Source organism: Coenobita brevimanus, chromosome 6 (genome assembly GCF_032717465.1).
Source record: "Coenobita brevimanus isolate Jiangsu-jjx chromosome 6, ASM3271746v2, whole genome shotgun sequence".
In the NCBI taxonomy this organism is placed as follows: domain Eukaryota; kingdom Metazoa; phylum Arthropoda; class Malacostraca; order Decapoda; family Coenobitidae; genus Coenobita; species Coenobita brevimanus.
In genome coordinates this window covers 64,771,524-64,781,925 of record NC_136959.1, presented here as the reverse complement: position 1 = coordinate 64,781,925, position 10,402 = coordinate 64,771,524, and positions in this window count along the sequence as shown.

Sequence of the window (10,402 nt, the reverse complement as noted above, 5' to 3'; positions counted from 1 at the left end):
TGCGTAACATACAGTGAAGGAAAATCGGCATGTTGTGTGTTCTGTGGGTTACGATATTGGTGTGCGTTTCGGAATGACTAGGATTGCTTTCAAATTATGTGTATCTGATTTCCTTGCGTTTACCATATTTTATTTTACTCTGTTTCTAAGAATTACTGCGACGTGAGATATGGCATAACACAGGTATCCTAATTTGTGCTTAATAAAGGATGCATACTCACTTGTAGCCTGATGTCGGTAATTCAAATGCAAATGACGCTGATACTCCAAATAAACTTCAAAAAACAATAAGTATTCTATATAAATAAATAAATATATATATGCTCACAGCTGAAGACAATATATGTATAAAGGGAATGCGTTTATAGGTATTTTGTGTATAGAGTGTTTACATAAGAAAGTGTAATATATAAATGTTTTTGTTTAGAGCAGGAAAATATACATATATATGAGGACGACTGGTGATTTTACAGTTTGTCTTCTTATGGGGGAAAAAAAAATAATTCTAGGCAAATTTTCAGCCAAGGCGTACAGGGTATTCGACTTTTCGGGTCAAACTTAATGTGTCTGATGGCGGGAAATTACAGTGGGCTCTGGGAGATTTCGTGCCACTTCTTCCGCAGCGATTTATTGGTGTACATGTACACTGATGTACCTCTATGTTTTTAACGCGGAGTATGTCGATACTGAAACTATCGTGCATCGGGAGATTTTGTCGTAATGTATAAAATAAATCGCTAGAGAATAAGTGTTACGAACTCCCCTGTGTCAGCAGGTGATGTTCTCGTTGGCTAGAGCATTTCGTGACACTTCCTAAGTGACAGTCTGCTTATCACACAACAATATATTTCAGTATGTAGCTGATTTAAGCTGTTTCGGTATTGGAAAGATATACATACGTGATAATATTATGATCTAATATGCAGAATCGCCGAGGAGGAAGTGCTGCGAAATCTCATATAGCATCGAGAAAGTTGCCCGTTATCGCTTCGGTAATGTTAAGGCGAGAAAACTATTTCTAGCCAGGCAGAACATTTAAGGGCATCGACTAGGCTAAGGTCAAAGGTAATTTAGCGACCGAATTACCGTTTTAGGTAATGTTTCACACCTCTCGAAATGACGTGCGTAGCCATTTTAAAAGAAAAAAAAAAAGCGATTTTACAAACGAGTTAACCACCAATTCCTTCTCGTGACTTTTTTTTCTTGTTTTTGTAAGGAAGGACAAGTAGAGTAAAGCGCCTAATCTTCCCAGGCCACTAGTTTTTCCTGTAAAGAAAAAAAAAAAAAGCTTGAGACTGAATATGATTGTAGGTTTGTTTGTGTATCGGGCCAAGAAGGTCTGACGAAAAGGGAAGAATTTTCAGAACCGTTTGTATTCGGTTCCCAGGCCGTTTATAATATTTTTAAAAATCTCACATTGAGCCTGATATTCTGAAGTGCAAGAGGAAAGTCTTAGACAATACTGAAAGAACAATATGACGTCATTATTTCAGTTGTCTCTGTAATTTGACTAGGAGTGGGGAAAAAGACGACGACGCCGTAACGAAGCCAGTATATATATAAATAATAATGGCGCGATCATGCTCAAACTTCTTGCATTATTTCATCGATTTCACCCTTATTTTGTACGATTAAAGATGTTGTAGATGATAAGTAGTCGTTTGGTTGGTTTTTTGTTCCTTTAATAAGCTCTGGCTTAGAGCGTGTGCATAATGGTATTTCTTTATACATACAGCACATACATACATACATACATACCGCGTGAGTCATATTTTTGTCCGAAAATCTACCCACAGTGCTTTTTCTTTTGGGAATGCGATGCCTGGCGTACCGGTAAATGATTAAATATATTGCCGCTCTGATTTGCCTTTGTGTTGTGTAAGGCCGTTGCTGTTTGGATTTGAGGCACTGGTTGGTAATGTGACCCTGAAATAGAAGGGGACCCATATTCGCGTCATCTTAGGGGAGTTTTCCAGCACTTCTTCCTTACTAGTTTATTTCAACAGAGAGCACGTTCATAATTTTCATAATGCAATCTGTCTCGGTTTCACCAAGACATAAATGAGCAGTAAGAGTAATATACTATCTTCTGATAAGGAAGGAGTGTAAGAAATCCCCCCTCAGCTGATGGAAAGGCAGCCCCAAGTGGCTCAAATTCCAATGCAGACAATTGCGAAAACTGTGTAATGACCCTTCTCACTAACAGTCAACAGGCTCAAAGTTTCATCTCATTGCCAGATTCCTGAAGGTAATGAGAATTTAAAAAAAAAAAAATGTAGCAACTGACAAAATCGAATATCACGAAAGACTTTTTTTTTTTTTTTATCGAATGTATATTTGAAAGATTTTTTTTCTAGTCAGGCAAATTCTCAATCAAAAATCAGTCAGCTTTCCCAGTTCACACAAAATACATTTACATACGTTTTCCCTTCACGCACTGACATGTTTTCATTAATATTTCGTTAAGGTTTCAAGATTTGGGTAACGCCAAATCAGTGGATGAAAGTAGGCCTGAAATATATTTTTTGGCGCGCTAGAGTAGGCTTTTCCTATCAGCCAGTCTTTGTTATAAGGACGGCTTAATCAGGTGTGGGGATTTTAATTGGGTAGTTATTAAGTTCATTTGTGCTGCTTTATTCGTGGATATGACACAAACATGAAAACACCTAACTTAACCATGAAACACATAGCTTGGTCCTAAACATGGGATCCTTTTGCCCTAACCTTGGAACAGAAGGGAAGAAAATACCCGTAGCTTTCACGGTTGGGTTAGGTCTTGTTAGGTCTGATCTGTGTAACATCCATGACAAAGGGTGTGCAACTAAGCTTAATAACAGCCTCTTAGTGTTTCGTAAGAATGTGGACAAACTGCCGTTTTGGTTGTATTCATCATATTTTCCGGGGTCTTGAAATAACAATAATAATAATAACGTTAGACTACGCCACTGCTATTCTCAGTGGCTTAATCCAACGTGCAAGAATAAAGGACGAAATTAATAAATACATTTGGTTAGCCTGCACGTGGAACCCAAAATGGCGGATGTCCATTGACTTATAACTCAAGGATATTTTCTCCTACATGATAATAACCTGCCACTGTTCCTTTACATAAGTAACTATAAATAAATATGTGAGTGTCCTCGGATGTGAGATGGAAGATGAAGAAAATAGTGGAGTCTTTAAGTTCCTTGCGTTTCCCGTTTTCGCTCTCATTCTCGCATGATCTAATATATATTCTAACACAGCCGTGATTATCGTTAAGGGTGTGTGAGAAACGGAACAATCTCTCTTTGTGACACTCTTTGGTATAATACAAGGACTGAAACACATTTATCTCAATCTGTGTGACACCTATTAATAACTGAACAGTGTCCCTATTTTCTGGTTTTTAGTTTCGAATTAGTTTCTCCTAATTTTTTAGTAAATTTGTTGCCTTCAGCCAACCTCCTCTTAGCCCCTTCACTACGAGAGATTTAAAAAATAATGTTTGAATGGACAGAATATGGTAGAGAACTCATGATAATGGAAGGGACATTCTGAACGCCTCACTACGAGATCCGAAATAAAAAGGAAAATCGCCTGAAAGTGGCAGGAATCAGAGAAGAAAAAATCATCGTCGTAGTGAAAGGGCTAATACTCAATATGCTTCCTTAAGTAGCGCAAATATCTTGACCTATCCTTGTAACTGTTGGTTTGCCTTCCTGTTTACTGCCGTAACAGGGGATAAAGTTGACTGATGGGGTTTGAAGCTGTCTTGCACCGGTATTTATTTTCAAAAGCATACTTGCGTCTTATTTAATATCATACTTTCTTGAAACAAAAAGTACCTACAATTTCCAAGCTCTTTCTGGCATTCAAAATCAATTTTTTTGTTTTTTATTTTGACATTTTTAACTACAAACATTTCAAACTTAGTCTCGAATTTCCTGCATAAAAACTCAAGCAGTAATTGCCTAATTATATATATATATATATATATATATATATATATATATATATATATATATATACGAGTATACATATACTCGTACAGTTGCCTCATCACCATTCAGAATTAGTATATATATATATATATATATATATATATATATATATATATATATATATATATATATATATATATATATATATATATATATAAAGAACAGCCATCAGTAACCTTTCCAAGCTCCATTACAGGTTTCTGTCTTTAACGGCTTCTGTAATAAAGAGTAGATATGCAAGTCAGTTCTGAGTGAAGTTCATGTCATCAGTCAGCTTTCTTGCACGTTACGATACTCAGAAACCCAAAAGTAAACGCTGAATTGACGAAGTAGGCTTAATTATAGAGTGCAAAACGTACGTTGTGTGTGTATGTGTGTGTGTGTGTGTCTGTGTGTGTGTGTGTGTGTGTGTGTGTGTGTGTGTGTGTGTGTTTAATTGAAAAAAATAGTGTAGCCTACGAGGATGTTGACTTTAAAGTAGGCTTGGTGTTTCGTGCGACGGCTTTGGAGATGTGACATGTATATACGGAAGGGAATAAACAAATAACTGTCTAGCGCTGAGTGATGTCGCAGCAGAAAGCTATTGGAAAGAAGACAGAAGGAAAAGGATGAGACTGAGTGAAAATAAAGGAACTCACTTTGCTAATCAAAGCTCTAGAGAGAGTGAGACGAGTGATTAAGGTTAATTAGAGGTGTTAATGGAACTACTAAAATGCCTCTAATGACAAAGTGAAAGGTCAAGAAAAGTCAGGGGGTCAAAGAACAACAACTGACCCACCAGTACAAAGAAAATGTGTCAAAAGAATGGTTCGGGTGCTGCCGATTTCCGACTTTTTTTTTTTTTTTTTTTTTTTTTTTAATACTGCGAGTACAGAGGAAGCCGACAAGATTTGTTTATTCATTTATTTATTTATTTTGACATCCGCTGACTTCAGTGATTGTTCTGTTCACAGGAATAAATAACAATGTTGATATATGTGTATTATATGTATATATGTATCAACCCTCCCCATCAATAAATGGACGAAACTACATTGTTATGCCTTTTCAACCCTCCTATCTCGCAAGTCAGTATAAGGGAGAGTGAGAGCCTGAATCAACCCTGCCTCATGTTGGATATGTACGGTTAAAGATTATGTTTGAAGTGGAAATCAAAGTTGTATTTATCAAAAGTTTATTTCATTTAATTTATCAGCTATGGATTATTTATGTATGCTGACACAGCACGATTATATATAATGAGCTGGGAGAAATTTTAAATCAACTAGCCGAAACTTTTTCGTCTAGCTCCTGCGGAGGGCTGATTAGGCCTTCTGTCAATATACCTAATGTAACTTTTCAACTTACAATTAATCCTAATAAATTACATACCAAAACACTCCCTGGATCATGCTGATTCAGAATATGTATCATATGTGGCGGTAGACCCTAAGGGAGCCGAGTTTATAGGTAACAAACATACAAACACTCGCCTTTATTATTAAAGATGAATTAAAGGGTGTAAATGCAAGGAAGAGGAGCTCATACTACTATTGTTCGAATTTTTTTTCGAACACGATTAAACTGAAAACAAGATTATTTGATCGTTGATGATAGTTGTAGTAGTAGTGCTGGTGGTGGTGTTTATAGTGGTAAAAATTAGTAGTAGTAGTTGTAGTATCGGTGGTGATTATAATAATATTTAATAATGATAATCATCGTCATCATTATCCTGACCTCCTTTCCCACCCTAGGCCAGAGCGAGGAGTAGCAACGTCCAAACAGCCTAAGTTTGCCTAATCCAATGGGCCAAATCCTAGCTCTATCTGATACGCCCAAAACATTCACCATACATAAACGTATCCCACAGAGTCAGTCCGGACGCTGTCACTTCTCACAACATTCATCCGGCCAGTTCGATCTCCTGTCAGTCCTCTAGCCTCACCGACTTCCATACCTCTCTTCTTCACACCCTCACCCACCATATCCTTCCACCTTTGCCTTGGCCTATCTCGCCTCCTTCCCCGTCAGACTCGCTCAGCTATACCTTTTCACAAGTCTATTGTTATCCATTCTCTCCACATGACCATACTATCTCAGTACAGTCTTCGATTCCGGAGTCCACAGACTTCCTCACACCACATCTTTCACGAATCACATTATTTCGTATCCTATCTACTCTCTGTACTCCACAGACATTCCTAAGCAGTCCCATCTCAACCGTTCTTATTCTTGACTTCATTTTCAAGCCACTCCATAGTCTCACATCCGTATGTTAAAGTTGGCATTAACACTCCTTCATTTAAGCCTCGTGCAGCTGCAACACTCAAACCTAATAATAATAATTGTTATTAATGTTAGCAGTAGTAGCAGCAGTAGTAATAGTGGTGGTGGTGGTGGTAATAGTAGTAGTAGTAGTAATAGTAGTAGTAGTAGTAGTAATAGTAGTAGTAGTAGTAATAGTAGTAGTAGTAGTAGTAATAGTAGTAGTAGTTTTGGTAGTTGTGGTATATCTCACTGTCTTGGCTTGTTTATATCACTCTCTAAGCCTTTGTGAAATTGTGGGAAATAGAGCAAAGATGGTGATGATGATAATGCAGCTGCTGCTGCTGTTGCTTCTGCTGCTGATGATAATGCTGCTGCTGATGATGATGACGATGATTATGATGATAATGATGATGATGATTGTTGATTATTGATGACGATGATTATTATTTATTTATCGCACATAGAGGACTGTCAAAAGGTAAATGATAACCATGCTTAGGGGAGAATAAGAAGAGACAGACCAAGAGTGAGATGGAGGGATCAGGTGGAAAAACGAAGTCTGCAAGCAAGAGGTTGATTTGGAGTGACAAGAAGGGGTGGTGAGTGGTGAGAGTAGCTTGGAGGCGTTTTTGGATAGATAGATGGATAGTTGAAGACAGACAGATAGATTGGCAGGCAGATAGAAATAGATGAATAAGTTAAAATGCTCCTGAGATCCAGATCATAAAAAGCATTTTTAGATCCAGAGCCATAAGCGAGATTCCATGAATTTCACACCAAAAAAAATCAACTAAAATAATCTGACTCGCAAACAGGATATAAAATCATCATCATCATCTAAAAAGAGTGTGGATAGAATTTAAATAATCCTTCTCAGTCCAATGAGATTTAGTATTATTTTTATTATTATTATTATTATTATTATTATTATTATTATTATTTATTATTATTATTATTATTATTGCAGATGATACTGTGTTGTTGAGTGAAGACGAAGGGGAGCTGCAAGGCTTGGTGGATGAGTTTGGGAGATTGTGTAAGAAACGGAATCTAAAGGTGAATGTAGGGAAGAGTAAAGTGATGGTTTTTGAGAGAGGTGAAGTCAGTGAATGTACAGCGAGGTTAGATGGTGAGGCTTTGGAAAATGTGAGTACGTTTAAGTACTTGGGTAGTGTGATAAGTAAGGATGGAGGTTTGGAGGGTGAAGTGCTTGGAAGGGTACAGCAGGGAAGAAAGGTTGCTGGTTCTTTGAAAGCAGTGATAAGAAACAGGGAAATGAGCATGCAAGTGAAAAAGTTACAACATGACAGTATTGTGATACCAACTCTAACGTATGGAAGTGAAGCTTGGACGTTTTTGGAAGGATACAAGTCAAGAGTGAGAGCAGTGGAAATGAGTTATTTAAGAGGAGCCTGTGGAGTCATATGGAGAGACAGGCTGGCGAATGAGGATATAAAGGAGCGTTGTGGTGTGGATGTGGATGTGATAGGAAGCGTTATGAGGAACACATTGGGGTGGTTTGGCCATGTGGAGAGGATGGAGGGTGAGAGACTGACGAAGAAGGTGTATGTGAGGGAGGTGGAGGGGGGAAGAGGGAGGGGGAGGCCGAGGATGAGATGGAGGGATGGGGTGGAGAGGTATATGAGAGAGGGGTGTGTGATTTGGGAGCAGGGCAGTGAAATGGCGGGGGACAGGGCGACGTGGAGGCGATTTGTTTGTGGCCACCCCAAACGGGATTGAGGCGTCTGGCAATAGATAGATAGATAGATTATTATTATTATTATTATTATTATTATTATTATTATTTGTAAAGGTGACTGGAGGCTCTTTTTAACCCCGCCATTTTTTCTCCAGATCTAACAAACTGTCTTGAGTACCAGGAATAAACTCAAATGGAAAAAAAAAATTGGTTTGATAGATTTAAAATTGTTTATGGAAAATATTTTAATATATAGTAACCTAACTGTAAATGGCAGATTGAGGAATAATTGGAGTGAAGGATTTAAATTATATATTAAAAGATGGTTTATATATTGTAACCCAACAGTAAATAGTAGGATGAGATTAATAAAATAGTTCGCGTTTTAAATAATCAAAATCATTAAACTTGCTAAAAACTGACTCATGTAAGTAAAGATGCAAAAATTCGTGACATTCACAGACGAAAAATGAAAGTGTGAAAAATAAAATTTCAGAATGAGACTGCAAGAGCCAAAAATATAAAACTGGAAAATGCTTAGCTTTTTGCCGCCCCTTTCCAGAGAAGCGGCCGGAAATGACGCCAGGAGAGAAACAAGATGGCCACCAATAATGGATGATTTTCAAGGTAGGGAATGGGCATTTTTTTTTTTTTTCAGTGACAGTTTTTATGCATCTACTGACAAATCTGATACATCTACTAACATCTGATACATCTGCTAACACATCTGATACATCTACTAACACATACCTACTAACGCATCTACTAAGACGTCTGCTAACAGATCAGTGAACATCTAACGTGTCCATTAACACATTTACTTAAATTTCTACTGACATATCTATTGACACATCTACTGACACCATTGAATATCTACTGCACATCATCTAGAACCACTAATATCTACCAACAGTAACTTATGTAGTGGAGCAGGGTGCTAGAGGTGCCCCGACCATGAGGAGGTTAAAGATTTTGAAAGTATATGAACACCCTGCTAACAATCTGAGGATAACTCTTCTCGTAGATATATAGCCTAGTATAGGAGAGTGCAGTCTTCTCATATCTCTTGTTTTACCTGCTAAACCATGTAAGAGGGAATTCATTTGTTCGTGCATGTGGACCTTGAATGATAAGAGGGAGACGGAGCGAGTATTATGAAGGTAATGGGTGACTGGTAAGTAAAGAAGGAGCTGAGGGACATGACTACTTATTTACGTTTTATCATTTCTTCTGTCTTTGCAAGCCCGTGCGGTAGAATTCTTGGGAAGAGGCAGGGTGTCAGAGGAAAGTAAAAATTAACTTTGGAATATACGGAGTTAATCATACTCAGTGACGCCATCAAACAACAACCAATCAGCACGCAGGTATCTCCAGATTGGTCGCTTACTTAACCAAGCGGGGGAAAACGTAGTAAACAAACGTTTCGCAAGGTGGGCAAAATGAGTTCCGCGGGAGTGAGCAAATTATGAATACAGGTATAGTGCTTCTAGCAAATGACAGGAGCAACAATGTTTCCAGGTATGTCAGACTGAATGTTGTAGTGTTGTGTGGTAGATCTATATAGTGTTAGATATACGTGGGATAGTGTAAAGGGTATGAAATCGTGGTGTATAGTTTTCTTGTCACCTGTTGCAATCCTCCCACATGTTTTTGTTGGTTTTGTGTCGAGTTTGAAGGTATTATTATCGCCAGTAACCAATGATGTTTTTACAATTGAAGATATCTACAGAACTGAATTTTCACCTGCTGAGACTTTCATGTAGTTAGTGTATAGCAAACTGGATACTTTGGGCCTGTTCTTGCTTCTCTCTTGATTTGGAGGTAATGCAGCATTTGCGAATTAAAAGTAACCCTCCCCCCCCCCCAAATAAAGAAATAAGGATAGTTGAAAACCTCATGCAGTATTTTGAGTCTGGCAGATAAAGAAATAGGGAACTAATGGTAGGCCTAGGTACATAAAATTATTTGATATAGTTCAGGGCTAAATCAGCATTGTTTTAGCTGTATCAGATGCATATCACTGTGTACTGCACAGATCTGACCCTCATTTCTGGCCATATCAGACTAAGTGGATACTTACCCGGTAGTGTCTCTCCATGGCCACCATACTGTATATTATAGGTCTGTGAATACCACCAGGATTACTTAGAGCCTTGTAAAAGATTCCAGGAAGTGAAGGTGTGAAAGACATTTGTGATCAGTATAGTGTTAGATCTCTCTTAAGTTCAGTTTTATCTCTAGCAGTAGCAAGAATTAATAAAGTCACCATATTTTAGGGGTTAATTAAAGGTTTGTGCTGGCATTGAGTCAATGAATACGGTACTCATGAATGTATATTTTTACCCCTCTTTAGCATATACATGTATATATTTTTTATTTTTAGTGTTTGTTTTTGTTAATAATTTTAAAAATTTGTTTATACTGGGTGTGCCAGTAGTTTCTTGTCTGCAGGTTCTTCATTTGCAGTTAGTTA